Below are 15,286 nucleotides of genomic sequence, written 5' to 3'. Positions count from 1 at the left end.
AAAAAAAAAAAAAAAGAATTTAGTGATGAGAGATTCCATTATATAAATTTAGTAAAGTTCTCTGGAAGTCGAGTCTAGATTCATTTATTCAATGAATAGTTATTAAAGTATATGCCAGGTGCTGTTCTCAACACAGTGGATTCAGCAGGACAAAGAGAAGGTTTTTGCCCTAAAAGAGTAACTATTAGAGGAGCAGGAATCAGACTATTTAAGTTATGATACAGAGTTTAGATATTATTAGAGGTGCAGTTGGAGAGTATTGGTGGCAGGATATGATCAGATTTGAGGTTTTTTAAAATAAGATCACCATGAAGAGGAGAAGCCATTATACAGAATATGTATGGGCCAGGGTCCTAGTCTTCTACTTTCCACTGGAACTGAATCATTCCAGGATCAGCACAACTGTTGCCATAATTTCCTCCCAACAATCCTTCAAACAGCATTGAATCTTGGTTAGCTCAAAGGGCCAAGGAGGCCAAAGCCATGGTTTGATCACGTGGCCATCAGCACTACACTGTTCCATGACAATTCCTACCCCTCTTCTCTAGCTGGCCGTACTTCATAGACTCCCTTTGCTCATATAGACACCAGACAAGAAGGTAAATGAGGAAGAATTAGCTCACCTCCACTGCTCCAAGAGCTGCCTATGATCTGCTGAAGGTAGTTCAGTGGCAAAATCAAGGAGCAAGTGTATCTCTGTGTATATGTGACTTATTGCATGGTGGTGTTCTTGGAAGAGCATTACGACTGACAAAGAATCACTGAAAACTTTCTATTTATTGCCCACCCTGTGAGCAGTGACAAATATAAGTACAAAAGTCACAGAATCTGAAAATAAGGGGCACCTGGGTGGTGCAGTCAGTTAAGCATCTGACTCTTGATTTGGGCTCCAGTCATGGTCTCAGGGTCATGAGATCAAGCCCTGTGTCAGGCTCTGAGCGCAGGGAGAGTCTGCTTCTTTCCCTCTCCCTCTACCCCTCCCCTCCACTTTCTCTGTCTCTCTCTCCCTAAAATAAGTAAATAAATCTTTTAAAAAAAGGAATCTGAAAATAAAAGGGGACCCTAGTGGTCATGAAGTCCAACCTCCCACCTAATGTAAGATACTTCTATGCAGCCCTGATAAGGAGTCTTCCCATGTTTTATACACCTCCTATGTCAGATGGGGGCCAAATGAATAGCAATTTAATTGCAAATTGTTCTGTTAGCTAGGAAAGATCATCGACTGTGGTACCTATTGCCCAAAGTTGTGGTCTGAAGGATCAAAGGACGGATAAAGTCACATCTTAAAGAGGGGCCAAGGTAAGACCCGGAAAAAGAGGACCAAATAAGTTTGTCAATCTCAGAAATAAGAGGGAGAATAAAGGATACTGAGTCCTACAAGAAGATACCCAGGCTGCTGATGAATGAGGAATACAGAGTACATGGATTGGAGGTAAGTAAGTCTGAAGAAATTCCTATGGGTGTGTACAGATTCTCATGATGGAATTTTTAATACAATTCTCACACAGATTTGTATGATTGTTACCAAGTACTTTTGGAGGGGCTGGAAGGAAATTTATATCCTGCTTCCCCTAAATGGTCACTGCCTCACATGGAAGCCCATTGCATCATTAGGAAGATGAATATTCTCTGTATCCTCTTCCCTCTGGCTATGGGTCTGCTCTTGCATGACATACAGAGCAAATCTAATTCCTTTTCCTCAGGACAATCCCTCAAATAATTAAACAGTTTTCATGTCCCCTTTCAGTATTTCCTGCCTCAGGCTACATATCCCTAAATTCCTTCGACTCTTCTCGGATGGCATAATTTCATAGGTGCCAAACTTTCAAATTGAAAAGGGCTTCAGAATTCAAGTCCAGATCTCCTTCTTTACCCAGGGGAAAGATGAGGTTTAGGGGGGTGAAGTGCAGCTGGGTAGGGAGCGGGTTCTGCCCGGCATCACCCGGAAGTGGCAGATCCAGAACTTGGACCTGGATCTCTTAATTCCCAGACCAGTGTTTTCCCCATATCTTTCAACAACCCTTCCTATTCCACTTCCCTTCTCTGGATTCATTCCAGATTCTTAGATTTCTTCTTTAAATGTAGCCCCTGATGCCAAATCTACTTGCATGTGTGTTCCAACCAGCCAAGAGAATAAGGCAATTGTTATCTACCTTATAGTAAACTCTATACATCCATTGAGGCTGTTATGATTGCTTTAGGTTTTTTGGCAGACCCTGATGATTCATATTGCATATGTAATTAATTAAAACCATTTGTATGTTTCTCTTTAACTTGAAATATGTCAAGAAAGATACTTTTCACCTTGTACTAGAATGGTTCACTTTTAATTTAACTTAGGTATAGGATTTTATATCGAATACTCCTAAATATCTCTTTACCTGGTTGAGGTATTTTTGAATGCTAATTTTCCTATCAGGCCTATTAAGTAACCACCCACATTTTATGACATACATAGACTCAACAAGCACACTGTAGCAAAGATAGTTCTTCCCAAATATGCCATAGCCTCCCCTACTTTTCCCAGACACTGTTGTAATTGGGTTGGGGGCATGTGACTACCTCTGGCCAACAGATTGTGAATGAAGGTGATGTCACTTCTGGGCCAAGTCATTAAAGAGCCAGTGCGATTCTTTTCTTCTATTCACCTGATATAGAGATCTTGCAGGCCACATGGTCTAGATGCCATAACTTCAGAGGAGTTTACGTGACCGTGGCAATCCATTAAAGACCATTAACAGTATTCCATTAAAGTCTCCACATCCAGCTACCAATTCAATTTATTGCCCAAAGACATCATAAAAGACTGAATTAAATGCCTTGTTAAAATTCAAATATATGAAGTCCCAAGGAGCATGATAATCCATTGTAGGATTTTAAGCGTGGGTGTGAATTTTGAATTTTAGATATGCATGGGAGTGGGGTGTGATAGGAAGGAGCTAGGACTAGAAGGAGAGGCAGCTAAGAGGTTGACTTTTGAATGTCTGGAAGGGGAATGGGGTGACTGCAGACAATATGATCTTACTAAGGACAAGTTTTGTCAGTTACTTCATGTCCACTCTTGCCAGTGTTGCTAGGCTGGCGTAGCAGAGAAATAACCAAGTCCACAGTCCTGAGCCTGGCTCCGGCCTGCCACTCAGCTGGTCCTGCTCCATTCTCCTTCTCTCTTCCAGCCATTTGTACACTTTCCCATTTACTTCGATGCCTTGAGGATTCCCTCTGATGCTGGGCTTTTGCACAAGTCCTTCCTTCTGTTCAGAATGCTTTCTTACCCTGTCCCCCTTTCCAGCCTAATTCCTCAAACTTCAAATTTCAAGTTTTTCAGGGAGTCTTCTGAACCCCCCCCCCCCAAACTAAGTTAGATTTCTTGGTTTAGACCATTTGGCCCATACCCTTCCCTTTTCAGAACATTCAGTACCCTGAAATCACCACTTCTTACAAAATCACTTGCTCTCTCCTTGAGACTAAAAGTTCTTTGAGGGCAAAGGCTATCTCTGTCACCACTGAGAACTTAGACAGTGCTCAGTAGGTATTCAAATAACATTGGTTGAATGGGATTATCTAATCATTTGTTCTGGAAACGTGCCAGAAATCAATGCTAAACTAAATGGATTGCAAACCGTAGAATCTCCTCTTCTTATCCTCTGCCCTTCTCCATATTCAGGGTATTTCCTCTTTCCTGCAGGGCTCCTCAGGGATGACCCACAGTGATTCGTTCAGGTTTCTGGGGTTGTCATTGCTCTGGTGCAGGGATCTACGAACTGCAGCCCAGTCCAAATCTGGCTAGCTGCCTGTTTCATAAATAAAGTTTCATTAGAACAGAGGTACACCTGTTTGTTTCTAAATCACTAACGGCTACTTTCACACTACAAAAGCAGAGTCAAGTAGTTGCAACAAGACCAGTTGGCCCGCAAAGCCTAAAGTACTACCTTTACAGAAAACATTTACCAACTGCTAGTCTCGTATAAATATTTTAACTCATTGAAGACAGCTAGGTGATTTCTTTCTGTCATCTCATCTATATTTGGCTTCTTTTCCTTTTTTCCCTTTTATCTGCCTTTACAATTTGAGATTTATTCTTTCTAATAAAGGATCTGTAACAAAATAGACAGATGCCTACTGTCACCTGCTGACATACCTTCTGCTCCATATAGTGTCTCTGCCACGTTTGTCTTTTTATAATAAAAATCATTTATTAAAAACAAAAATCAGTATTTCTTTATTCAATTCACATTTTCTTTTCACAGTTTTATTGAGGTATATTTGTGGGTTTTTAAAGATTTTATTTATTGAAGTGTCTGGGTGGCTCAGTTGGTTAAGTGTCTGTCTCTTGATTTCAGCTCAGGTCATATCTCAGAGGTGTGAGATCCAGCCCCACATCGGGCTCTGTGCTCAGTACAGAATCTACTTGTCCCTCTCCCTCTGCTCCTGTCCCCACTCACATGCTCTCTCTAATAAATACTTATTCATTTTTAGAGAGAGAGAGAGAGAAAATGTGCATGAACAGGGAGAGGGGCAATAGGAAGGGGGAAAGAATCTCAAGCAGACTCCGAGCTGTGCCCCACACAGGGCTCAATCTCATGACCCCGAGATCATGACCTGATCCGAAATCAAGAGTTGGAGGCTTAATAGACTGAGCCACCCAGGCGCCCCTCTCAAACTTAAGAGTTTTGAGAGCATGTCAGAAGAGCTCTCAAATTTTGGACTCTCAGGTGAGAATCTACTACCTTTCTACAGTTCCCCAACCAATTCTCCCACTTGGTCAGTGTTATGGGTTGAAATACGTACCCCCAAAGAAACAAGTTGCAGTCCTAATCCCCAGTACCTCAAAATGTAACCTTTTTTGGAAATAGGGTGTTTGTAGAGGTAAACAAGTTAAAAAGAGATCATAATCTAATAATAATGATCTCTTTATCTCCAACAAAGAGGAGAAATTTGGGCACAGAGACAGACACACCATAGGAAGGATGCCATATGAACCTGCAAGCAGAGACGGGGTGAGCATGTGCAAGCCAATGAACAGCAAAGATCGGGAACAAACCGAAGAAGCTAGAGAGAGCACAGACGGATTCCTCCTCCAAGGCTTCAGAAGGAACCAGTCTTGCTGACACCTTGATCTTGGACTTCTAGCCTCTGGAACTGCGAGACTACATGTTTCTGTTGCGTAAGTCACCCAATTTTGTGATACTTTGTTATAGCTGCCCTAGCAAACGAATATAGTCCACAGATGCAAGAGTTTGCCCGCTGATGCCAGTATGAACTCTCCTCATTTTCCTGGGTCTGCCTGCTCTAGTCCATCCCATCAGAGCCCATTGTTATCCCACTAAAGATTCTCAGACTTGAGACCTAACCTCCAGATGTTTTTGTTTCGGTAACTGGAAGGTGGAGTCTAGGAATCTTATTTTTATTAAGCCCTGCAGGCAATTCTGAGGTATGAAAGTAGGAAGGACTTAACAGACGTCATGTAGTTGAGTCTCCTTCCTGGCCCCAGGGCCTTAGCCCTCTGAAAACTGAGCTCAGCCAGGATCCAATGGCCCCAGTGGCAGCCAGTGGGATCTTGTGCTGCCTGGTGTTCCTCGGGTGCCCATCCTCAAGACCAGGCCTAGGCTGGGGGCCTGCTATTCCCTCATTCCCTTGTTAGTCCTCCCCCTGACCCTAGACCCCAGACCAGTGGCTAGGCCACTAAACCTTGAGGACAGATCTCCCAAATGACTGACTGCTTACTCTCCTGCTTCTTGAGTGCGTCCTACCCTCAGTTTCCAACCATGCCCTGGTCATTTTGGGGGACTCTTGTGCCCAGCATGGGAAATATTCTCAGTAACTGGTACCTGACTTATGAAGGGCCCTTCCCTGCCCTCTAGACCCTGGACGTACCAACCTGGCTGCATCTCCATAGCCAAGCTCAGCAACTCTTTGGGTGGCTCACTGTGCTTGTACTATACGCATCCCTTTTGGCTTTCATGTTAGGCTTCCAACCCAGTGAGGGATACAAAAGGTACATGGATGCACATTATCTATGAGTACAGGGTTCTGAGGGCACAGAGATGGAGCACCGGACCAGGGTCTGGAGGGTTTGGAGGAACAGAAAGCAGCCTGAAGAAGTTCCCATTTAGAACCAAGACCAAATAAATAAATAATTAAGTAAGTAAATAAATTTATTATGTCATATACCCATATATATTAACATATAATGTTATATATAATATTAATATTATATATAACAGCACATAATGCTAATATATAAACATACAGCAATATATTATTAACATATAATAATATAATGTTAAGACTATCATATATTATCAATATATTATTTATTATAATTAATAATTATTAATGTTAATGGGTTTGGGAGGAGGGGGAGATCTTCAGGCTCAAGAGCCAGAGAGAGCATGATGTTTCTGCTAAAAGCTAGTCGCTGGAGGGGTGGGCAGGAGGCAAGGGTTTCCCAGCCCCATCTTGTCCCGCAGGAGATCTTTTCCAGAAGACAGTTAAAACCAACAGGTCACTCACGTCAGTCATATTTGAGAACACGTTCCCTGTTCAGCAAAGCATCCCAGCACCTGCATGAGGGGAAAGTGGGTGGATGCACTTGAACTGACCCTCAGCCCATCTGTCCCTCATTCCATCTCTGACTCTCCTCTTGTCGGCTCTCTTCATCTTCCTGATTTCCTTTCTCTTCCACGCGACTCAACCAGCCTCATGAGCCACAAAAATAATCTGTTATTGTTATAGGCAGCAGTTTTCTCAGACTTCAGCTGGAAAATCTGAGGATAGCACGTTGGCCACAGCCCTGCACCACCCTTCCCCCATCCCTAACCATTCCGGATGGTCCTTACAAGCGGCCTGCAAGGAAATTAATGCCTGCTTGGAATTAAATAACAAGAAGTTTCTAGCAATCTAGATTTGACACTAACCACTCAAGAACTTGAGACACGGCACATAAGACTGGGTGTGAAAGACTATCCCCCAGTCCCAGGAATTTGAACTTGCTTGTGATGTAAGCCTTAACCGGGACAGCTTGGGGCAGATGCTCTCTTGAACTGCTGGTTATACCTTCCCATTTAAAGGACTATTAATCAGCACAACATGGCAGCTAATATGGAAAGCGAATGGTAAAAAGGAAAGGCAATCATTTCCTCACTAAACAAAAGAAGAGATAGAAATCTGAGCAACACAATCTGGCACTGATTGAAAGTAAATTACCAGCTGATTAGATGGCTGTAAATACAGGGAGAGAAGCCTCAACAGGCAGCTGGATTGCGCAAGGAAGAGGGAAATTAGAGAGGGCACGGGAGGTGCTGAGCACAGACAGGGCTCGGCAAAGAGGAACAGTGGCAGCTCTGTACCGCCAAGATTACAGAAGCAGGAAGGGACCCGTAGGAAGCGTTCCGTAGATGGAGGCGGAGGGAAAGCAGAGCCCCCACCTCCCACTCCGGTCTCCCAGCCCCACATCCCTAATGAGCCTGAAGGACGAGTGTTTGTTATTGCAACACAGGAAGTATCAATGACTTCTGTTCAGTGAGGAAAACCTGTTTTAGGTTATGTGCAATCTGGAAGCTTCTCACTTCCTACCATAAAAGCCACTCTCATAAAAACCACTCACATCCCTGCAGTCTAGAGACAGAGTCCACGCAGATGTCAGTGAGAGATACCATCCCCCAAATAGCAGCTGGGCCTGTTTCTGCAGAGGCAAGCGCTGAAGGAAGCAAGCCCCTATGAACTGAGGGCTCTCTGCAATTAGTAGAAGGAGCTTGCCACAAGGAAGGACAGAGTAATGTAATTAGGAAACTAGGTTCTCCTGTGCATACCAAAAAGATCCCCTCCTCCTCTGGCAAATTGGAGAGAGTCGGGCCAGACAGGGAGGAGGTGATTGGGGCAGAAATGGTGGGGGAGAAGGAGGATGGTTGTAATTTTTGCATTAGTGATGGAAGTGAGTTTAGCAAAGGACAGACAGTGGATGCATTAGTCCCATGAGGATTACTGTTTCCACAGCCCTGAGCCCTGCCCTGCAAGCTTCTGTAATCCCTAAGCAAGGCAGCTCTCATTGTCCAAGGAGAGAGTACAGAAAGAATACAAGGCCGCTGGGTTAGCTCAGCAACACTCCACCCTCATTGTCTTTGGGTTCCAGCCCATAGGCCCTGGAGATGCTCTCACAGCAAGCAACGACTGGGGGCCATGGAAGCCAATGACCATATCAGCTACGGTTTGCATCTAGAAAGAACCATTCCAGTGTAACATAGAAGGAGACATAAGCGGATGGGTAAGTACTACAGAGTAAAGAGAACTGGGCGGGAGGAGCTGGGAAAGAGGTTTTTGAGCTTCAGTAAAAGTCATTTCTCTAGCCAAATCCAACTAAAGGTGTCACTAATTCTCTAAGATCGGGCATTTGAGCTGACAACACGCTGGATGCTTCCTGAAGCTCATTGGATGTGACTGATACGATTAACTGTTTAGCTAACCGGATACCATTCTCATTCTACATGGGGAGGTAGTCATTCTCCACACATGTTCAGATGACCTTTATACGATTCAGAATTAAAGAAACCTTAAAGCATTAGGGGTGCACAAAACTGTCCCTGTCAAGATTATGGTGTTCTGAGGGCAAATTCCAGGTAAGTAGTCCGTTTCATCAAATGTGTCCTTGCCACTCTGTAGATGTGACCCCCGTCACAAAAGCCAGGATACCTCAGGTCACTAAAGGGACCCACAGAGCTTACACTGGCCGAGGAAAAATTCAGAGATTCTTTGAACTAGTTTGGGACCAACTTTTAGATGAGGACAGAAATGCAGCTGGGTTCACTTCATCTGGTGTTAACATGAACGTTAACATGCCAAATATCTGAGTCACTGACTAAAAATAGGAACAGATTGGAGAACTAAAGGGCGTGACTGGGAGGAAGGGTGATGCTGAAGAAAAGGATGAGGAACTCATGCTGACAGCTGCTTCCCTAACGGACAAGAAATATGAAGAGCAGGCACTGCAGAGTGCGAGGGTTCTTCGTTTTTGTTTTCTGGTTTTTTAAAGATTTATTTATTTATTTTAGAAAGAGAGAGTGCATGAGCAGGGGGAGGAGCAAAGGGAGAGAGAGAGAGAAGCAGACTCCCAGCTGAGCGTAGAGCCCGACGAGGGACTCAGCGAGGGGCTCAATCTCACGACCCTGAGATCACGACCTGAACTGAAATCAAGAGGTGGACACTTCACTGACTGCACTCCCCAGGCACCCCTCGGAGTGCGAGGTTTTAAAAGACCTTTGAAACAACCATCCTTTTTTGCACCACCACATCCTTCCCCCCCCCCCCCCCCCCACTCGGAACAATTCCCGCCAGTACTGGTAAGAGGTGTGTTTCCAGTAATCCCTCAAGTTCATTCAATCCTCCGTCTCTGACAAAGTCGAGGTGAGGATTGAGGGAATGAAGTAAACATTTGGTTCTCACAGACTCGAGAAGTACAACTCCTCTTCAGGCATCTCTGTTCTGTTTTCCTCAAGACAGCAGAGGAATCCCAAGAAGCTACAGTGTGCCCTAAAGGAGCCAATGGGAAGCATTGAGTCTACTTAGTTTCTAGGAGTCTAGGTTGGAACAAAGTGTATCAGTGAACCTTGCACCAACTGTAGCTGCCCAGTTTATGCACATAGTTTCTTGTCTGTAGCCAGAAAGTAAAAGTAAAAGTATATCCTGGGCAAGAAACATTTAACAAGGTAATACTTTAGAACTGCTTTGGCTAAATCTTACTCTCCAAAAATTCTGCTGCAGGAGAAAAATGCAGTCCTTTCCTAAAACTGATCAGTATTCATGTAATTCCCATTGAAACCTGGGCAAGTTTCTTTGCTGGCCTTGACAAGTGTATTCCAAAATTTATACAGAAAGGAAAAGGCCCTAGCATAGCCAAAATGATGTTGAAACACAAGAAGGAAGGGGGAGAAATCCCTCTTCCCAACCATAAGGCCTCGTCTATAACTAGAGTATCAACACCGCACAGTACTGGGGGAGGGAAGCAGCACATAGCTCAGTGGAACCGAAGAAAGAACCCAGGTCTAGAGCCACACAAATATGCCGCTGGCTAATTTTGATAAAGGAATAAAAGCAATCCAGCGGAGGAGAAATCGTCTTTTCGGTAAATGGTGCTGGAAGGTTGGACCTAAACCTCACAACCTAATACAAAAATGAACTCACAGTGGATCATGGACTCACATGTGAGCATAGAACCATAAAACTTGTAGAAAAGAACACAGGAGAATATCTTTTGGACCCTAGGGTTAGGCAGAGTTCTTAGACTTGACCCTAAAAGTGTGATCCATAATAGGAAAAATTTATAAATTGGACTAAACACTTTTGCTCTATGAAGGACTCTGTAAAAGGATGAAAAGACAAATAGCAGGCCAGGAGGAAAGATTTATCAATCACACAACCAACAAAGGCCTTAGTGTCTAGCGTATTCATAAAAAACTCTAGAGGGGTCCCCGGATGGCTGGTCAGTTAAGTGTCTGACTTCAGCTCAGGTCATGATCCCAGGATTCTGGGATTGAGCCCCACATTGAGCTCCTTGCTAAGCGGGGAGCCTGCTTCTCCCTCTGCCTGCCGCTCCCCATACTTGTGTGTGCTCACTCGCTCTCTCTCTGACAAATAAATAGTGAAATCTTTAAAAAAAACAAAACAAGCAAACAAAGTCAACATTTAAAAAATGGATCCAAGACATCCTTCAGCACAATGTTTCACAGCACGTATTCTTTTTTTTTTTTAATGTTTTAAAAGATTTATTTACTTATTTTGAAAAAGAGAGAGAGGGGTCGGGGGAGGGCATAGGGAGAGAGAGAATCCCAAGCAGACTCCCCCCAATGAGGGCCACGATCTCACAACCTGAGATCATGACCTGAGCTGAAACCAAGAGTCGGACAGTCAGCCGACTGAGCTGGACCACCTGACTTAGGATCTTGGGGGTGGGGGAGGGATCGATAAAATGCAAATGCCTGTGCCTCACTCCAGAACTTTTAATTCCATAGATTTGTGTGGGGCCTGAGATATCTGCCTTTATTTGTTTGTTTATTTATTTATTTTAGAAATCTGCCTTTAAAACAAACTACTCAGAGTGCCTGGCTGGCTCGGTTGGTAGAACATGTGAGTCTTGATCTCAAGGTCGCGAGTTTGAGCCCCATGTTGGGGGTGGAGTTTACTTCAAAAAAAGAAAAAGAAGAAGAAAGAAAGAAATCTATTAAAAATTAACAGTGACAAAAAAAAACCAAGCTCTTCAGGAGATTTATTATTATTATTATTATTGTTGTTGTTGTTGTTGTTGTTGTTAAAGTTTGAGAATTTCCACAACTATTCAATCTAGTGAACTATGAAGGAAGAGCTGCATTAGAAAGGAAGTCGGGATGGGGCCACTTGTGCCCTGAAGGCGCAAACAAGAACAGGGACTATCTGAAGACTAACAACATGGGGGCGCCTGGGTGGCTCAGCCCTTAAGCATCTGCCTTCAGCTCAGGTCATGATCCCAGGGTCCTGGGATCGAGCCCTGCATCAGTCTCCCTGCTCAGTGGGAAGCCTGCTTCTCCCTCTCACACTCCCCTTGCTTGTGTTCCCTTTCTTGCTCTGTCAAATAAACAAATAAAATCTTTTTTAAATCTTTTTTAAAAAATTAAAAAAAAAACTTGAAGACTAACAACAAACCAGAAGTGTTATGAAGAATTTCTAAGGAGCAACCACTCTCTAGATCTATTAGGATGTAAATGAAATGATGAAGTGCCCTCCCCCACACAGTCAAGTATACAAGTATAAGGAGACCTTGCCACGTATGGAGAGATTTTTTTTAAATTCTCATAGCCATGCTGCTCAAGGGGCCTGTTCACAAAGGGCTTGTGAAAGCCCAGGAAAGACCCTGTTTTCTGAGGATAAGGCATGTACTTTAGCAAGTTGGGGGACACTCATGCCCTGGCTGAACCAGTGTCTCTGGGCCTGTGGGGAACCCAGAGCCAGGGACCCCAGCTATGAGGGGCGAAGGCCTGCCTCGGGGTTCTTTAACGTCACTATCACCACCTTTCCCACTCACTCACACATCAGTCTATACACAGGTCAGAGATGAAGGAGCAGCTCCTTCTCACCAACCCACCAAATAGTCCGTGTTTCTGCCTTCACCACTTTGCCTCCAACCCTTCGCAGGTGGCAAAAGGAGAGCCTCAGGACAAAGCAACACGACAGTGCAGACCCCGGTCGAAGCCAGGCTCCTCAGGGGGGTGGGTAAGTAGGAGGGCTGTCACCACGTCTCTGGGGAATGTGCTGGAGGCCAGCCTGACAAAGAGAACGAGAAAGCTGCCAGGGGAAGGTGAGGCAGGTCGCTGTCAAGCCATCAAAAAGTGAAGTGGTCTTTAGGAAGGCCAAGGCCAGCCCACAGAGCTGCCGGCCAGGATGAAAGAACACACGGATCTGTGGCGAAGGGCAGGAGTGACCCGTCAGCCCGAGATGATGGCCTCTGCTCTCCAAGGACGCTGCCGGGTGGCTTTTCAGACCCCAGCACCACCCAGGTCCCCGAGTTCTCCGGCCTTTGCGCGCTCGAGTCTGTTGTACTGATGGGAGCTAATTAGTGCTGAGACCGACTCCAGTTCGTTTCCGTTCACCTCATCACTTGTTTGACTTCTGGGCTGACGCCAAGGCACAGACATGGTCGTTCCCCCTGCAGAGCAGGCGCACACGGGCCCTGGGAGGCAGGCTTCGGCGTGCCACACGCTCCCCGGCATGCACACGTATTTACACGCACGCACGCGTACTCACCCGTACACACGCTCACACAGGGCTCGCCCATGCGCAGATAGCGCCTGTATGCAGGCACACACTCGTGCCCGCGGGCACGCACAGCTGCCCCCGCGGCGGCTCGGCTGGGCCAGGCCTCTGCCTTCGGGGACGAGCGGGCCTCTAGGAGAACTTCGAACCTGCGATTGCCTCCGCCCGCCCTCCTGTTCCCCAGGCCACTGGACACCCATGCTTGCGATCTGTAATTCATCCCTACATCTTAGGCCTTTTTCCAGCCATTGTCAATGGAGTGGGAGACCTTCCAACCCTCCCTCTCAATGAAAAACAACTGTTGTAAACCCAAGCTCCCGTGAAGTTCCCGGGGCCTCGCCTGGCATGGATTTTAAGCAGTGCTGCCGCCCTCCCTGCCTGTGAATCAGGCTGGGCTCCAGACGGGGCGGGGAAGCCCTCTAGTGGCCAAGGCTGACGTGACAACAGCCATTGAGGGCTCCGGATGCTGCAGGAACGGTCCACTCTTCTTAAGGACATGGGGAGGGAACCACAGTCCATAAAAATCTTCACAGACGAAATCCTCCCTCTCCATCACCCCCAGATCCTGCTACTCACCAGGTCCTATCAATTTCCCTTCCGCACAGCTGTCCCCGTTGGCCCACCCTCGCCCTGCCTTATCGCCCACGCGTAGCTGGGCTGCAGTGGACTGTTGACAGGACCTCTGTGTCTGATCCGTTATGCACCTCGCTGCCAAATTCATCTTCCAGACTCTCACTGTTGGTCTTCTATGTTCTCTGTTTAAGACTTCCAGACTTCCCCACCGTCTCTACGGGTGACGCTCAGAAGGGAGACGCCCTTGCGGAGACACATTTCGCTGTCTCAGGACAGGTCCGGCAGCATTTCCCCACACGGTCTGGAGAGGCCGACGCTCTTCCCTACACCGTGCTCGTGTTGAACCACTTTTATCGAGGTGTCGTTCCTCGTGGTACCCTATTCCTCAAATGTAGAGGGCTGAGGGAAAGATGGAGAACCACAAGTCCTTGGGGCAAAAGTTCAAACATCTCAGCCCTCCACAATCTGGCCTCGAATTTCCTTTCTGGCTTTAGTGCTATAGTACATTTCAAGGTTACGGACTAGAATCAGTCTGGCTTAGAATCCCAGGGGTACCACTTATTAGCTACGGTCCTGTATGGAAAGTTCTAAATCCTTAGTTTCTTGGTGGGGTTGTTGAGATGTTAGTGAGGTAGCCTGTGTATGAGACTTAGCCCAGGGCTGCCACACGGTCAGTGCTCACTTAAGGACAGCTGTTATTAGCACTCCTCTGTCTACAAGCCAACTGGTTTGCTCGCAGGTCGGGCACATGCTTGCATTTTCCATCTCTGCACTTGGGCTCTTGATGCTTTAATTGCCTGGAATGTCCCCTCCCTCCTCTCTAATGTCAAGACCTTACCTGTTCTGCTGAGCCCAGCTCAAATTTCTTCACCTGCTTAGAGATCTGAGCTAATCTTGGACTTATGGACCTCACACATTATCTCTTGTGAGAGGAAACAAATACTTTGTGATAGTGCACCGTATAAACTTATGCATGTGTGCTGTAGACAAATTGGGATATTTGTGCAATCATTCTGAAAAATAGATAAAGCCTTATAATGGGTGTTCATGCATTACTGGAGTAGTTATTCAAATTGTTTTAACATTTTACTTCTCTGCGTAACTAGATTATAAATGCCATGAGGATAAAAGCTCTGTTTTATACTTATATTCTCTGTAGAACATATCTTACATGATACTTTCACTATGTTAGGTAGTTAGTGCTCACTTAATTAAGAAGTGACTATATCTTTTATAATAGTAGTAACATATATCCTTGTCCCTTAAAGCGATTTTCCATTCATTATCTTATAAGCTTTGATTATCTCACTTCTACAATATCCCTGAAAGAAAAGCAAAGCCTAGACCTATTTCATAGGGAATTTCTTATTGGAAGTCTTGCAATCAAGTTGTGTTCCTTATATGTGTTACATCACAATAACACAATCTCTAAATGGAAAGATAACTGGGTCAAAAAGGGTGGGGGGAGGTAAACTTTTTACAGTATGCTTGTACCATGTTTATTTACAAATCCTTTGGAATTTAGCCTATAAATTATATTCTGGAGTCTAAAAACACTTTCACTGTAAATTTCAAAAATAATTGGTATCCCACGATGAGATACCACTGCACACCTATTAAAATGGCTAAAATACATGTAAAAACCAAAATTGACAATACCAAGTGTTGACAAAGATGCAGAGTAACTGAGCTGGTTGACTTGCATGATGCTGTAGGTGCTTTAGAAAACAATTTGGTAGTTTCTTACAGAGTTAAAGAAACATGACCCGTATGAACCAGCAAACACATGCCTAGGTTTTTACCCTAGAAAACTGCACACTTGTGCTCACACAAAAACCTATACACTAATGCTTATAGTCGATAAAGAACGGATTAGTAGTTTCCAGGAATTATGGGTAGGAGAGGGTTCGGCTACACGGGTGCAGCATAAGAGAAT

At 45.0% G+C, this 15,286-nt stretch overlaps 1 long non-coding RNA gene across 1 annotated transcript in view; it reads left to right on the top strand.

Annotated features, from left to right (window-relative positions):
• LOC121099770 overlaps nucleotides 1–14,393 on the top strand; it is a 29,682-nt gene extending 15,289 nt beyond the window's left edge. The window contains exons 4-7 of the long non-coding RNA XR_005834117.1: nucleotides 1,206–1,432; nucleotides 4,927–5,164; nucleotides 8,132–8,263; nucleotides 12,160–14,393. This is a non-coding gene — a long non-coding RNA (uncharacterized LOC121099770). The remainder of the gene's footprint in view (nucleotides 1–1,205; nucleotides 1,433–4,926; nucleotides 5,165–8,131; nucleotides 8,264–12,159) is intronic.
• Nucleotides 14,394–15,286: the final 893 nt, after the last annotated feature.

This window comes from Ursus maritimus, unplaced genomic scaffold (genome assembly GCF_017311325.1).
Source record: "Ursus maritimus isolate PB19 unplaced genomic scaffold, ASM1731132v1 scaffold_12, whole genome shotgun sequence".
Taxonomy (NCBI): Eukaryota; Metazoa; Chordata; class Mammalia; order Carnivora; family Ursidae; genus Ursus; species Ursus maritimus.
The sequence above is the reverse complement of the archived record's forward strand: the minus strand, read 5'-3'. Positions and strand labels throughout refer to the sequence as shown.